The following is a 16,524-nucleotide window of genomic DNA, read 5'->3' as shown; positions in this document are numbered from 1 at the left end:
TCTGCCAGCTTGGTGACCTTGGACAGTTAAACTACCAGTGCTTTATTGTCTTCACATTTAATAGTGACTATTTCATAGTATTGTTCTGAGGATTGAATTAGTTAATACATCAAAGTGCTTAGAATGGTAACTGATACAAAGAAAACAGCAAGTCACTTTATTATTAACTATGTAAAGGCTAATTTCTGGATACAAATAAAAGAAGAACTTCATATATTAACTAAAGTAACTTGGCTATTAAGACAGTTAAGATTTCTTGTGTACCTGATGTGTGACAGGCCCTGCTCCAACATTGGTTATACAGGAGCAAACATAAACAGTATGGTTTCTTTCATCATGAAAAATAGCATCTGGAAAAAGAAATGTACAGGGCCCATATGTGATCAGTGATGTGTTTATCAACAGCTGAACATTGTATGGATATAGCATATTTGAGCTTTCTGAAATAAGATTTATCTTTTTATTTTAAACCTACTTTATCTTTGCTTCTTGGTTTCAACAATAGAAATATCTACTTGTTTTCTCTATTCAGAACTGGGAATTGTCCTCCACAAATTGCCCGCTTACTCATGTATTTAACAAGTATTCACTGGGTGCATTCTTGGACGATATGACACAATCCCCATACCCTCAAAACCCATGGTATTATGAATATCTGTATGATTGGGCCACCCAAAATGGCTGTTCTCTTGTTCTCTGTATATCCCCTGATGGACTAGTGTCTGCTTCACCTATACTCTACTCACATGGCTGACCTTCTTATATATTCGCCCCTGCCTGATCCAGCTAGTGACTTTTATAACTTTTTGATCAAAACATCACCACCAAGATAATTTATTAGAGGGATGGTGAGGGGTGTGCCCCCTGCCAGTTTCCCTGGCAACTGATGAGCCAACTGATGAGCCTGTGCTGTGCCATCCAACAATATTTCACATACACAGCTTATTTTCCTTAAAGAGGTAGTGGTCTGGCTGGTGAGAAGAAATTAAACATTTAAAATACTAAATTACATTAAATAGTTAACTCATTCAAGGAACTAACATAAGAGCTGCTATAAGGTGGCAAATGATGCTAAGGATAAGGAAAGAGAATTGGAGAGTTAAAGGTGGCCATCTTGCTCAAGAAAGATCACTGATGCTTTTTATGTTGGAAGTGGGATTTATGAGATGGTGCTCCTTCTAAGGAAGGAGGAACTGCAACATTCTAGAGAGGTTGAGTGAAATCCATTACTTAGTCATTAAAATTAATCATTTCCCTTTAGTTTTTGGCCAAACACCTGACTATTGGGATTCCATCTCAGCCCCAAATTGGAGATCTAGATCCTAGAAGTAGAAAATGACATTGAAGAAGATTCAAAATTACTAAATTTTATTAGCAAGTATCTTGCTAATGTTGGGGGAGTGTGTAGTTCCCTCAGTTCTGTCTTGTCACAAGAAAAATTTGAAGTGATGGACCAGCATTAGAGCCCTTGGATAGACTGTGTCACAGCTCTCAGATAGATTAGTGTTACAGTTCTGTGTTACAGCTCAGTTTTATTTAGAAAATAAAGGAAAAGTCATCCTCAAGGCATGAGGGCATGCCAACCCAAAAGACGTAAAGAGAAGAGAGAGAGAGACCGTGTGCAAGAGAGAGTGAGAGAGAGAACAAGAGACTCCCTGGCCCTTTGGCTCCTTTTTTTATGTATCTTTTCTCCTCCCCCTTGGCCTGCCCTATGTAAATTGGACTAGCCAGGAGTGTTTGTTTGTTTTACCTGAGGTCCTCACTCTGGTCCTCTGACCTTCCTTTATTCTATTTTCATGGGCTTTTCCCTTCCTTGTCTTTTAGCCACCGCCATTCTAGACTCCTTTGTCCTATTCTAACTATCTAACATTTCCCACTCAAGAGATGGGAGGTCCAATTCTTTGGGAAGAGGGGCATCGAGATCTTTCTGGCTACTCCCTGCTGAACTCGGATGGCGAGGGACCTTGGGGCTCACCCTCTTGCTAGTCTCGGGCCTCAGAGTCCTTATAGTGGTGTCCATCTAAGGATGAGTGATATTTTATGTGGTCAGCTGTAGTTTTATGTATCCTTGTTGACCTGGCACTGCGTGTTGTAGCTTGTTGACCTGGGCAGAGACAAAACAGGTTAGACAATTGATAGTACATGGAGCAGTCATAAGTAGCATCAATATGGCATAACAAGGACTAGTAGGGAAATTAGCCAACTCCAAATTCCCATTGCCAGGATGGCTCAAATCCCTCCTTGTTCAGAGATCAGAAGATCTATCTCCTGCCTGTTTTGGAGTACAACCCCTGCCAAGCTGTGTTGGCTCTTTAGAGCTGTCCTGAGAAATTTTATCCCCAGAAAAAAAGTTTTGGGGGGTGTTCATTAGAATGACACTCATTTGTAGTTCTGAATAGGTATCTGAGATCTCCCAGGGGCTCACAGGTGTATTGAGTGTCCTCTTCTATTTTCTTCCATGGCTTGACTCATGAGTAGTGAATTCAAGAGTCATGTCGTGGTACCTTGACTGCTGTGGGAGTAGAAAGTATTACAGGGTAGGGGCCCTTCCATGTGGGCTGGAGTTGAGCCTTTGGGGACCCATTTTTCCAGACTTTAATTAGGACTTGAGTCCCTGGAGCATGTAGTGGTGACTCCTTAAAATCTTTTGGGTCCTGGTTGACACCCCACAAGTGTATATCCTGTTGGAGTTGCCCAATGGCCATGGTATAAGACTGGAGGGTCTGAACCTCTGGATCTAGGAAGACGTCATTGACATGACATTGACATGACAAAAGGTCTTCCATATAGCATCTCATAAGGACTAAGACCAACCTGTTCCTTAGGGGCAATACAGGTGTGGAGGAGAGCTATTTGTAAAGCCTCCTTCCATCCCAGGGAAGTCTCCTGGTTATCTATTTTTTATCGCTGATTTTAAGAATTGGTTGGCTTTTTCTACTTTTCCTGAAGACTGAGGCCCCCAGGCACAATGGAGATAATAAGTAACGCCCAATGCTTTAGAGACCACTTAGAAGTAAATGGTGTCCCATTGTCACTTTGTAATGACCTGGGCAGACCAAATCTTGGAATGATTTCATGGAGCATTTTTCTTTACCACCTTCTCAGCCTTCTCAGTCCAGGTGGGAAAGCCTTCAATCCATTCTGTGACTGTGTCTATCTTGACTAATAGGTATTTTTACCCTTGGGAAACTGGCATTTGGGTGAAGTCTATCTGCCAGTCCTCTCCTGGATAGGTCCCGGGATGGGCCAGCTGGGATCTTCAAGCTCCTTGGGGGTTGTTTAATTGGCAAGAGGGACAAGAGGAGACCACTTACCTTATGGTCGTTTGGAGGCCTGTTCCTCTGCAGGACCTTTCTAGTAATCTTTGGAAGGCCTTCTCCCTTACATGAGTGGTGGCATGTAAGGAGTTAACCAACTTCCATTGGAGCTTTCCAGGCAGAAAAAGGAGTCCCTCCTTTTGGAACCACCCCATATGATCTTGAAAGCCCTCATTCTTAGCTTTAAGAGTCTCACCTTCAGTATATGAAGGAGTTTCTGGCAAATTAGTCTGTGGAACTAAGGCGGCAACCCCTGTTAGGTTATTGTTCTGTAATGCTGCTCTCTTAGCTGTCTGATCAGCTGCTTGGTTCCCTCATGTCACTTTCATGCTCTGTTTTTGGTGTCCTTTAGAGTGGGAGACTGAAACCTCAGTGGGCAGATGGACTGCCTCCAGGAGTCTAAGGATTTGATCACCATATTTGATTGGGGACCCTTGGGTGGTCAAGTGGCCTCTTTCTCTCCAAATAGCAGCATGTGCATGTAGCACCAGAAAGGCATACTTGGAGTCAGTGTAAATGGCTACTCTTTTTCCTTTTCCCATCTCTAAAGCCCAAGTCAGCGAATTGGGCTGAAGTACCTGGTGGCAAAGGTTTAGCCCCTATGGTCTCAAAATTGGAGACTACTGCATTTCTGGCTCTTCTTTTTCAATCCAAGACAAAGCTGCTTCCATCAGTCTAACAGATTTCCTCAGGGTTGGTCAGAGGATCTTCCAACACTCCCTCTCGGAATTTTGTCCAGTGGTCCAAGGTTTCTAGGCAAGAGTGAAAGGGGAGAGAGCCCCCGGTGTTAGGCAGGATGGTTGCTGGGTTAAGAACCTCACAAAGGGGTTCTGGGTTTTCCATCAGCACTACTTGATATCTGAGGATTCTTTGATCAGACATCCATAAATGGCCTCTCCCATTTAGGAGTTGTTTCACTTGGTGGCTGGCAACAATAGTTAGTTTGCCCCCAAAAGAGAGTTTTAAAGCATCTTCTCTCAAGATTGCAATAGTGGCAAGATTTCAAAGGCAGGGAGGACAGCCTTGAGCGGTTGGGTCAAGCCTCTTGGATAAGTAAGCTACAGGCTGGGTCTCAGACACTCCCAAGGTTATTCCATCTCTTTCATGGACATAAAGTTGGAATACTTTTACTGGGTCTGGCAACCTCAAGACAGGTGCTTGAGTTAAGGTTTGTTTCAGTGTAGCTGCTGTAGTGTAGCTGCTGCCTTCTTTTGAGGAGTTCCCCACATCAGAGGGATTGAATCATCCCATCCCTTCAAGCTTTCATATAAGGGCTGGGCAATGAAACCACAGTTGTGTATCCAGATGCTACAATACCCAGTTAGCCCCAGGAAAACTCACAGTTGTTTTCAAGTCATGGGGGAGGGCAACTGGAGGATTCCTTGTACCCGATCAGAAGACAACCTCCTGGACCCGTGTGTAATCTGAACTCCCAGGTAAGTGGCCTTTGTCTCCATCATTTGTGCCTCAGCACCGGAGGCTTTATATCCTCTCTCTGTCAAAAAGTTTAGAATCTGAATTGCAAGTTGTTGGGCACTTTTTCTCACCTGCAGAGCAGATTAGTAGGTCATCTATGTACTGTAATATTTTCCCTCTAGGTCCCAGGTCCAGATCTAGGAAATCCCAGCTAAGAGCCTGCCCAAACAGGTGGGGGCTATCACTGAACCCCTGAGGTAATACTGTCCAAGTCATCTGTTGGTGTTTTTCTTCTGGAGCCTCCCACTTGAAGGCCAAAAGCTAATGGGATTCTTTAGCCAGTGGTGTGCAAAAAAACAAACAAACAAACAAACAAACAAACAAAAAACATCTTTGAGATCCAAGGCTGTAAACCACTTGGCACTGGGTGGAATTTCTCCCAAGATTACATAGGGATTGGGATGGAGGGGGACTACAGCTTTGTTAATGATCCAGAAATCTTGAACTATTAACCAAGTTCTGTCCTTTTTCTTTACTGAGAGGATCAGGGTGTTACATGGCGAATTGGTGAGAACTAATAGCCCACAAGCAAGGTATTTATTTATTAGAGGCTGTAGTCCCTCCCAAGCCTCTCTTCTGATGGGATATTGTTTCCGGTAGGAAACTGCATGGCATCTTGGAGGACAATGATGACTGGTTCACCCTGGTGGGCTTGTCCAGGAGTCTTCTGGTACCACACCTGGGGGTTAATTTTGTCCTACTATAGTTTTTGTTCCCTCTCTATTGGAGAGGGTATAATGGATTCTTCAGTAGTAACCAGAAGCTGTAGGGCTCTAGGAGCTGAAAAGCTTCCCATCACAAGGGTGGTCCCCAGTTTAGTGAGTATATCTCTTCCCAGTAAGGGAGTAGGACACTCAGGGACACATCAGAAACTGGTGGGAAAATATTTGTCCATCCCAGCAACAAAGAAGTGCTCAGGTGAATCTTTCAGTAATTGTTTTTCCTGTAGCACCCAAAATGGTACAGGTTTGGGAGAAGAAGGCTCTGGAGTAGGAGGTCAGAACAGAGTAGATAGCCCCTGTGTCAACCAAGAAATTCTCAGACCTACCTACCACATCCAGTTGCACCCTTGGCTTCAGCCCCATGATGGTTATCTGTGACAGGTGGGCTGGTTGAAGCAGGCCACTTCAGTCCTGTTGAACCATCATGACGGAAGGCTTGGCACTTGACCTTGAGGCTCTTGGGTCCTGAGGGCAGAGTGCTACCCGATGGCTCAATTGATGGCATTTATAGCAAACAGTTTTAGGAGACTTGTCATGGTTTGGACACTCTTTGGCCCAATGCCCCTCCTGTCTACAGATTAGGCATTTGCCTCATGCCTTGTCCTTCAACGACTCGAGGTTTGCCATACGGCTTCCCTGGAGGGTGGCCAGCATCTAGGCATGCCTTGTCTCTTTCCTTTTCTCTCTCTCCTGGGCATTGGCCTCCCTTTCCTGTTGTCTGTTATAAAAGGTATTGGTAGTTGTCTGGACCATCTCATCTAAAGAGGCAGTAGGGCCCTGTTGCTGTAGCTGTTGTAATTTTATTCTGATGTCTGATGTACATTGGGACAGGAACTTGTTCTTTAAAATCACCTGTCCCTTGTAAGAGTTTAAGTCCAGATTGCTAAACTTTTGGAGGGCCTCTTTTAGCCTTTCCAGAAAGGCAATGGGGTTCTCATTGGGCTCCTAAGTTATTGCTGAGATCTGGGCATAGCTTATTACATTTTTATGGGCTGCTTTCAGTCCTGCCTTCACACAGATCAGAAAATGATCCCCTTCCCAGATGTACTCAGGGTTATTATAATTCCATTTAGGATCTGAGGAGGGGATTGTAGTTTCCCCAATGGATATTTACCACTTGATGTGTGAAGCCCCATTACATGCCTTTGGGCTTCCTTGAAGACCCTAGTATGCTCAGGGTCAGATAAAGTTTGATTAAATATGACCATGATGTCCTTCCACGTCAAGTCAAAGGCCAAGGTAATGTGTCGGAATGTATCTATATATTTTCCTGGGCCATCCATATAGGTCTTGTTTGATCTGTCTTAGAACTAGAATATCTAGTTCTAAGAGGGAGAAGGACTTACAGACTCGGGTTGGTCCAAATTCTCCTCCAGTTTTGACCAGGGGACATACATGAGTTGGCTATCGTGGAGGGGGTGCTCATGGATATGGGGGCACATTTGGATACAAGGAAGGAGAACCAGGCAACTCAGGAGCTGTGGGAGGTGAGCCTTCACTGGAGGGTTCCTTCTCTTGGTTGTCTGTTCTTAACACCATTTGCCTAGTAGGCTCACTTTTAGGGCATACAACAATCCCATACTTAAGACAGAGTTCCTTCATATCTCTTAGTCAGAAGACAATTTGGACATAGGGGATCTCTTTCCCTTGTCTTTTGCAAAATAACTCTAGCTGCAGGATGACATTATAATTTAAACTCCCATCCTCGGGCCAGGGTTCCTCATCCCCCAGAGGATACTGTGGCCACTCAGTGGCACGAAAGAATTTTAAGCGACTTCTCCTTGGAGTTAGAGGATCGAACAGCTCCCAGTTATCAAGGATGCTTCTCAAGGGCGTCTGCCGGGAAGTGGATTGGTTAGTTCCCATCTGAAAGAGAGTCATGACAGGGAGGAAAAGAAAAAAGAAAAAAACTAATAGGCTTCCTTCAGTTTCCATGGGTGAACTTCTTTAGGGGTGATTCTTTTTGAAACTTATCCTACCCAGTACTGTTGCACCCTGAGATCCAGGTGTTCCCAGGTCAGGGTGCAGATCCCCAGGCCAGCTGGGGCATGACAGCCTCCTGGAGATCAAATCCCCAGGCAGGTCGAGGAAGGTTGGCCTCCCGAGAATTGGGTCCCTGAGCAGGTTGAAGCATGATGACCTCCTGGGACCACTGGACTGGTGGATCCCTGAGCAGGTTGAGGAGTGACAACATTTCAAGGACCAGATCCCTAGGCAGGTTGAAGCAGGTCAACCGCCTGTGACACCCAGACTGGAGTTGGGCATCCCCAGGCTCTCCAGCGTGACCAGTGCTGGGTAGGATTAAGGGGTTGTAACTTTAACTCATTTCCAGTTTGTTCACCACAGATGGGAATAGATATCATGATGTAAAGTAATCCAAGCCTGTGTCCTGGGACTGGGAACTTGGTGAAACGGTCATAAGCCTTATCCTCTTACTGCTCTAAGGGACTGTAAGTCACTGATTTCCTCCCCTGGTCCTCCATAAGAGCAGATTAGGGTGTTTTGAATGGTAAACATTTTATTGTCATAGACCCACTTTAGGTAATAACAGAAGTAATGACAGAGGATTGGGTTATCTGGCCCTGTTAGGGGCATTAAGAGCATTTTAATAATAGGTGGAGTGGGGCAACGTTGCCTAAAAGGGAGCAGAGTCCTGGTTGTAGGAGTTAGTAATTGACTTAAGAACAATGGTAAGAGGCAACAGACCAGATGTCCCGTAAAAGTGGAGTGCAGGTTTGATCCAGAGATTTGTTTGTAACTTTAGGAGAAGGGTGGTAAGGGTTTGGGCCCAAATGGCCTGCAGGGCTAACTCCCAAAGTGGCAAACGTTATCCCTGGAAGCCCAATTCCCTTTGAAGGGAGGCCAACAGATGGACTTCTAGCAGGCACTGTGTGCCCATCTCCCACCTAGCAGGTTCACTGAGAGATGCTGATGTTGCCCATGTTGTAGAAAACATGGAAGATGAAGGCCTGACTATCTAGAGGGATTGGATATGATACAGTATTTCCCTCCCAAGTGCCAGCTATTTTCTTGTTGTCCCTCCAGAATATTGTAGAGGCAACATTGTGGGCCCAGATGGGGCTCAGGAAAAGACCATGAAACAGGAGGGAAGGGGGCAGGGTCCAACCTTTGAAAGAATGATGTAGCACAAGGGCATAACATAAACTGATTAAAATCAAATGGATCCAAGGTGACAAATCAAATTCAACTAAACCTTGATCCCCAATCTGCAAGCTAAATGATATACCCAGGTGGCAGGACAGTTCCAAGACACTGTCAAAAGACAGAGGAGTGGGTGGTTCCCAAATGGTTAGTATGATCCTCCCACTCAGTAACATATGAAGGCATCCAACTCGCAAAACCTAGCCACACCACATTCCATGGCCTAAGCACTTGCCGTCTGCAATGACCCACACCCTGTGGAGTGTGCTTCTCTCTGAATCCAAACAAATCCATCTCTTAGCTATTGTTGTGTCTTTAACTGAATTTTTGCAATGAGATATCAGAGTCTGAGCTTCATTAGGTCCTCAACCCAAGCATCATGGGGTTTGGCTGGGGTCAAGTCCCAGGAGAGAGGAGCTGAAGGATGGGAGGAAAAAGCAGTGGGAAAAGCATGCCAAGGAATTCCCTTCATAATCTGCCAGAAAAGCTGCTAAATACCTGACCTGTACTCACAGTTTTCATTGACCTGATGCTTGGCACAAAGAAGATTAAGGGCAGAAGAAACCCCACTGGCTTGGGTAACAGCTACTGAGGCTTAGCAGATAGTGGAGCCTTTGGAACATACTGAGGAGTAGCCACTCCAGAGTCCCTCAGTTGCACCCACTGCTGGTCTCCTGTTCGCGGGGGAGTTTAATGAAACAAGAAACGAGAGTTTATAAAGGAATTATGATTTTTTTTTTTTTTTTTTTAGGCATATGTCCTTCCAGCCACAGGAATGAGGACTTCCTTCCTTAACCGGAGGTCTTCTGGAATCTGAGACTGAGCTGCGTGAGATTTCTGCTGTTTGTTTTCTGATGTCCCAGGTTCCAGCACACTGGGCTTCTTGTCACTTCCACTGCGCTGGGTTTTCTTTGCCTTCAGCTTCGACCACAGGCGCTTTCACTGATTTGGGCTCTTGCTGTGCCGAAATCATTGCAGGGGCTGTGCCGAGGTTATTTCAGCCAGGTTAAATCGGAGTCATGGCACCAAAGATGTTGGGAGAGTGTGTAATTTCCTTGATTCTGTCTCGTCACAAGAAAAATTTGAAGCGACAGCCCAGGGTTACATGCCTTGGACAAACTGTGTCACAGCTCTCGGACAGACTGGTGTTACAGCTCCGTGTTACAGCTCAGTTTTATATAGAAGATAAAGAAAAATACATTCCCGAGTCGTGAGGGATTGCTGACTCAAAAGACAAAAGAGAGAGAGAGACAGCATGAGAGAGACAGCGGGAGAGAGTGCAAGAGAGAGAGCGAGACACCCCCGGCCCCTTGGCTCCACTTTTTTTTTTTAAATTTATTTTTATTAGTTGGAGGCTAATTACTTTACAATATTGTAGTGGTTTTTGCCGTATATTGACATGAATCAGCCATGGATTTACATGTATTCCCCATCCCAATCCCCTCTCCCACCTCCCTCTGCACCCAATTCCTCTGGGTCTTCCCAGTGCACCAGGCCCGAGCACTGGTCTCATGCATCCCACCTGGGCTGGTGATCTGTTTCACCCTAGATAATGTACATGTTTTGGTGCTGCTCTCTCGAAACATCCCATGCTCACCTTCTCCCACAGAGTCCAAAAGTCTGTTCTGTACATCTGTGTCTCTTTTTCTGTTTTGCATATAGAGTTATCATTACCATCTTTCTAAATCTCATATATATGTGTTAGTATACTGTATTGGTCTTTATCTTTCTGGCTTACTCCACTCTGTATGATGGGCTCCAGTTTCATCCATCTCATTAGAACTGATTCAAATGAATTCTTTTTAATGGCTGAGTAATATTCCATGGTGTATATGTACCACAGCTTCCTTATCCATTCATCTGCTGATGGGCATCTAGGTTGCTTCCATGTCCTGGCTATTATAAACAGTGCTGCGATGAACATTGGGGTACACGTGTCTCTTTCAGATCTGGTTTCCTTGGTGTGTATGCCCAGAAGTGGTATTGCTGGGTCATATGGCAGTTCCAATTCCAGTTTTTTAAGGAATTTCCACACTGTTCTCCATAGTGGCTGTACTAGTTTGCATTCCCACCAACAGTGTAAGAGCGTTCCCTTTGCTCCACACCCTCTCCAGCATTTATTGCTTGTAGACTTTTAGATAGCAACCATCCTGACTGGCGTGTAATGGTACCTCATTGTGGTTTTGATTTGCATTTCTCTGATAATGAGTGATGTTGAGCATCTTTTCATCTGTTTGTTAGCCATCTGTATGTCTTCTTTGGAGAAATGTTTGTTTAGTTCTTTGGCCCATTTTTTGATTGGGTCATTTATTTTTCTGGAATTGAGCTTCCGGAGTTGCTTGTATATTTTTGAGATTAATCCTTTGTCTGTTGCTTCATTTGCTATTATTTTCTCCCAATCTGAGGGCTGTCTTTTCACATTACTTATAGTTTCCTTTGTTGTGTAAAAGCTTTTAAGTTTCATTAGGTCCCATTTGTTTATTTTTGCTTTTATTTCCAATATTCTGGTAGGTGGGTCATAGAGGATCCTGCTGTGATTTATGTTGGAGAATGTTTTACCTATGTTCTCCTCTAGGAGTTTTATAGTTTCTGGTCTTACATTTAGATCTTTAATCCATTTTGAGTTTATTTTTGTGTATGGTGTTAGAAAGTGTTCTAGTTTCATTCTTTCACAAGTGGTTGACCAGTTTTCCCAGCACCACTTGTTAAAGAGGTTGTCTTTTTTCCATTGTTTATTCTTGCCTCCTTTGTCAAAGATAAGATGTCCATAGGTTTGTGGATTTATCTCTGGGCTTTCTATTCTGTTCCATTGATCTATATTTCTGTCTTTGTGCCAGTACCATACTGTCTTGATGACTGTGGCTTTGTAGTATAGTCTGAAGTCAGGCAGGTTGATTCCTCCATTTCCATTCTTCTTGCTTTGGCTATTTGAGGTTTTTTGTATTTCCATACAAATTGTGAAATTATTTGTTCTAGATCTGTGAAAAATACCGTTGGTAGATTGATAGGGATTGCATTGAATCTATAGATTGCTTTGGGTAGTATAGCCATTTTGACAATATTGATTCTTCCAATCCATGAACACGGTATGTTTCTCCATCTGTTTGTGACCTCTTTGATTTCTTTCATCAGTTTTATAGTTTTCTATGTATAGGTCTTTTGTTTCTTTACTCCTAAGTATTTTATTCTTTTTGTTGCAATGGTGAATAGTATTGTTTCCTTAATTTCTCTTTCTGTTTTCTCATTGTTAGCGTATAGGAATGCAAGGGATTTCTGTGTGTTAATTTTATATCCTGCAACTTCACTATATTCATTGATTAGCTCTAGTAATTTTCTGGTAGAGTCTTTAGGGTTTTCTATGTAGAGGATCTTGTCATCTGCAAACAGCGAGAGTTTCACTTCTTCTTTTCCTATCTGGATTCCTTTTACTTCTTTTTCTGCTTTGATTGCTGTGGCCAAAACTTCCAAAACTATGTTGAATAGTAGTGGTGAGAGTGGGCACCTTTGTCTTGTTCCTGATTTCAGGGGAAATGCTTTTAATTTTTCACCATTGAGGGTAATGCTTGCTGTGGGTTTGTCATATATAGGTTTTATTATGCTGAGGTATGTTCTTTCTATTCCTGCTTTCTGGAGAGTTTTAATCATAAAAGGATGTTGAATTTTGTCAAAGGCTTTTTCTGCATCTATTGAGATAATCATATGGTTGTTATCTTTCAATTTGTTAATATGGTGCATTACATTGATTGATTTGTGGATATTAAAGAATCCTTGCATTCCTGGGATAAAGTCCACTTGGTTATATGTTTTTTCTCCTCCCCCTGGGCCTGCCCTATATAAATTGGGCAAGCCAGGAGCGCTGTTTGTTCTACCTGAGGTCCTCACTCCGGTCCTTGGACCTTCCTTTGTTGTATTTTCACGGGCTTTTCCCTTCCTTGTCTTTTAGCCACGGCCATTCTGTTCTCCTTTGTCCTATTCTAACTACCTAACACTAACATCCACCCAACTCCTAAACCTAGCTCCCGATTTGTCCATTTTCTCTAGAATTGTTTCTGTAAATGGTTGTTAAGGATTTCTGAAATGACAGAATGGATCCAAAATTATGACCATAGTGTTAGAATAAATTTTAAGAGAGCTTATCTTGGACATAAAACCCATGGAGAAAATCTAAGAGGCCCAATAGAAAAATAGAATCAGACTTACACACCTAGAGCTTGCTTTTGTCTGCACTTTCCTGAAAACTCAGTTAGCCTTATCTATTTTCTCCATTTTATCTCTGCTGATTCTTGTTCCCATCAGGACTGTCTATAGATTTGCTTATTCCCTCTGCCTAATTGACAGAGTCCTTAGCACAGGCTGTGCCGGCAAACATATGTTGTGAGCTCATGATTATTTGTCTAAATTCTGCCCACTCTATGACCGTGGCTTCCCAGACAAATTTGGGGTTCCCCATTTAATATAATTCCCTGATCTGATACACAGTCATTTAATGAAAGAGAGGTATCTTAATTAAAACATATGATTAATTTTGTCAATTCAAACAAAAATGACTCTAATTTAGACATAGGCATAGAATTTTAAAGTTAGAAGGGGCCTCAAAGATCACCTAGTAAATGAATGGTTTTAGTAATTGTTCTTCCCTGCTGTGTGCATTAGCATCCGTGTTTTATTCACTGCTGTCAAATACATGCTTTTAAAAGAGATAATAAGACCTTAGGAATATGCAAAGTTCCTAATAGTTGCACTTCTTAACAATCTTGCTAAAGTCCTCTGACCTTACAGTTCATGACATAATTATTTATTAGGCTAGGGATAGAATCATTTATGGCTTAGAGTAGATAATAAAAGGGATTACTACCCAGGCCATTTCTTCCTTAAACTCACAGTTTTCCTAATCTCTTTCCCTATGGCAACGGAGCAATTACTTTCCAGCATGTTGATTCCTTTGTACTTTAAATATAGATAAATGTAATCATGCTGAAAACCTGGAGGTTAGCGAGTGTTCCTGAATTGAAATCCCTTAACTACAGAAAAACATTGATTCATGGCTTAGTTTTCTATAAAACCTGGTTACAATTGTATGTAAAAAACTAGATGACTCTCAGGTAAATCTGTAACTGTCATCACTATGAAGAATAAAGTCTAAAATGCATAAATCTTGATTAAAATATCATTTCTGGAAAGTAGAGTAAGGCTTTTTTTTTTTTAAAAAAAGAATTACAAGTAAAACTTGGTTGAATTTATAGGAAAATTTATAAAAATAAAAGGATGCTTGGTTTAAGATGGGGGAGAAGGGAAATGATACAGTGACTGAGCATAATCTCTGGAATATGTCAGAGAGTGTTTTTTTTCCCAAGGAATATATATCTGTGTATCTCATAGGAAATGAGTCTTTCAAATATTAGAACTACTGAATAAAGAAAAAATTTCTGCAAGCCTGGGTATGAATTTGTCCTCAATGACAGTCGATTACACCAAAAAACAAAAGTCCATCTAAAGCACCATGAGGATTCATGGATTTTATGTAACCTACCCTATTTTTGTAGGCTTCCCAATTGGTGATAGAGGTAAAGAACTCACCTGCCAATGAAGGAGACATGAGAGATGTAGGTTTTGTCCCTGGGTTGCAAAGATCCCTGGAACAGAAAATGGAAACCTTCTCCAGTATTCTTGCCTGGAAAATTCCACGGAGAGAGGAGCTTGCTGCCAATGCAGGAGACATAAGAGATGTGAGTTTGATCCCTGGGTCATGAAGTTCTCATGGAGAAAGGCATGGCACCCACTCCAGTCTTCTTGCCTGGGAAATGCCATTGGCAGAGGAGCCTGGTGGGCTACAGTCCATAGTGTTGCAAAGAGTCTCATACGACTGAGCATCTAATACTACCTTATTTTTATCAGTTACTGAATAGCTCACAAAGCATATAAACATATATATACACACACACACACACACACACATACACACATATATAAACATCTATATATATATATATATATATATATATATATGCACACACACATATATATATCATAATTGGGGTAGTTAGAGTTTAAAAAATCTATGGCAAGAACTTGTATTCTACATCATTATAAAAGTAAACTGGGTTAGGAAGACTAAAGAGCAAATAGTCAAAGTATCTGATTTTCCTCCCCTTTTCAAGAATAATATTAAACTCTATCACTGTGTCAGGGAGCAAGACATTTTTCTCTACCCTTCTAGGTTTCTTCTGATTGGCCCAAGGATTAAATTTACATGAGACAGACTAACAGAGAAAATTTATTAAAGAGCATAAATGGAAATTTTTGTCATTGTTTAGTCATTCAGTCATGTCCAACTCTTTGTGATCCCATGGGTTGAAACTCTTCAGACTCCTCTGTCCATGGGATTACTCAGGCAAGAATGCCAGAATGGGTTACCATTTTCTTCTCCAGAGAACCCAGGAAAAGTGAATAAAACTCACCAAAATGGCTGAAAGTACTATCCTCACCCTAAGTACTATCTTTAATTAAAGACAAAACAAGATTTGTTGAATAGTGGTTTGGGGCTTCAAAGAGGAGAAAGGTTATTCAGACAGAGATGGCAAAGCAAATGCTTGGTAAATAGACACTTGCTGGGCCACATGAGACAATGGGACACAGAGTGGACCCTGATCTCTAAGCTCTGTAGTGTCTCCCCCTCCAAACCTTGCCCATCTTCTCTGGCATCTTTGCAAATAACTTATTCTGCTCTCCTATATCATCTTTCAATGCAATAGCTAAAGTAGCATTGTGAATCAGATTCTTAGTTATTAACTGAGTAATCATCACCTCTATCTTTAACTGAATAAGTATCTTTATTCATCCCTACCTTGAGGCCTTGTACATATTGATAGAGGCATTAGTTTGGGTTCTACCATGCAGAGTAGATGAAAGCAAGACAAAAAAAGTAGGTTTTAGATCATGAAAAGTTCTGACTGTGTTGATACGGTTATGTTTTATTCATTTAGTCAATACTGGTCCAGAGGTAATATTTTTAAGCAAAAGGATTAATATAATTAGATCCATCACTGAAAGGTGATTCAAAGAGTATGAGAAGGGACTAATTGGGGCAAGATGGGAAAGTCACCTAGTTCTAATAATCCACATAGAAAATTTACGGTGTTAGAATAAAAGGCATTAGGAAGAAGAAGATGGAAAGGATTAAATAAGGATCAGGAATTAGAATTGTATGTGCCTTACTTCTGATTTGATATGAACAGAGAGAGAAAAATAATAATCCAGGATAACAATTGCATTTCTGGCTGGGATATCTGGTGTATAGGGCTTCCCATGTGGCTCAGTGGTAAAAAATCCACCTGCTAGGCAGGAGAAGAGGGTTCAATCCCTGGGTTGGGGAGAGCCCAGAAGGAGGGAATGGCAACTCACCCCAGTATTCTTGCCTGAGAAATGCCATGGACAGAGGAGCCTGGCGGGCTATAGTCTATGCAGTCGCAAAAGAGTCAGGCATGACTTGGACACTGAACAACTACAATGATCTAGTGAATGATTGTTTAATTTTCTCAGGTAGTGGGTATGAAAACAGAACACATTTGAGAAAGGAAAATTTTAGTTGAGCTTGGAATACATAGAACTTGAGGTGAGTGTGTGAAAACAGCAAGCAGGTTGAGTGGAGAATTTTCGTTACTTAGACAATGAAATAATGAGCAAGGTTGTGGTAGCCCAGGGAATGAATACAGAAGAGAATCCAACTGAAATTGAAATTCTCAGAAAAAGTGCCTTCAGGTTGAGAACCAGTGCTCAAAGGATGAGTGGAAAAAAGCTGTAAAGCAAAAGGAGGAGAATAAATAAAGACTATTGTCTAATTAGCCAAG

Source organism: Muntiacus reevesi, chromosome 11 (genome assembly GCF_963930625.1).
Source record: "Muntiacus reevesi chromosome 11, mMunRee1.1, whole genome shotgun sequence".
NCBI classification, from domain to species: Eukaryota; Metazoa; Chordata; class Mammalia; order Artiodactyla; family Cervidae; genus Muntiacus; species Muntiacus reevesi.
Note: the sequence above shows the minus strand (reverse complement) of the source record.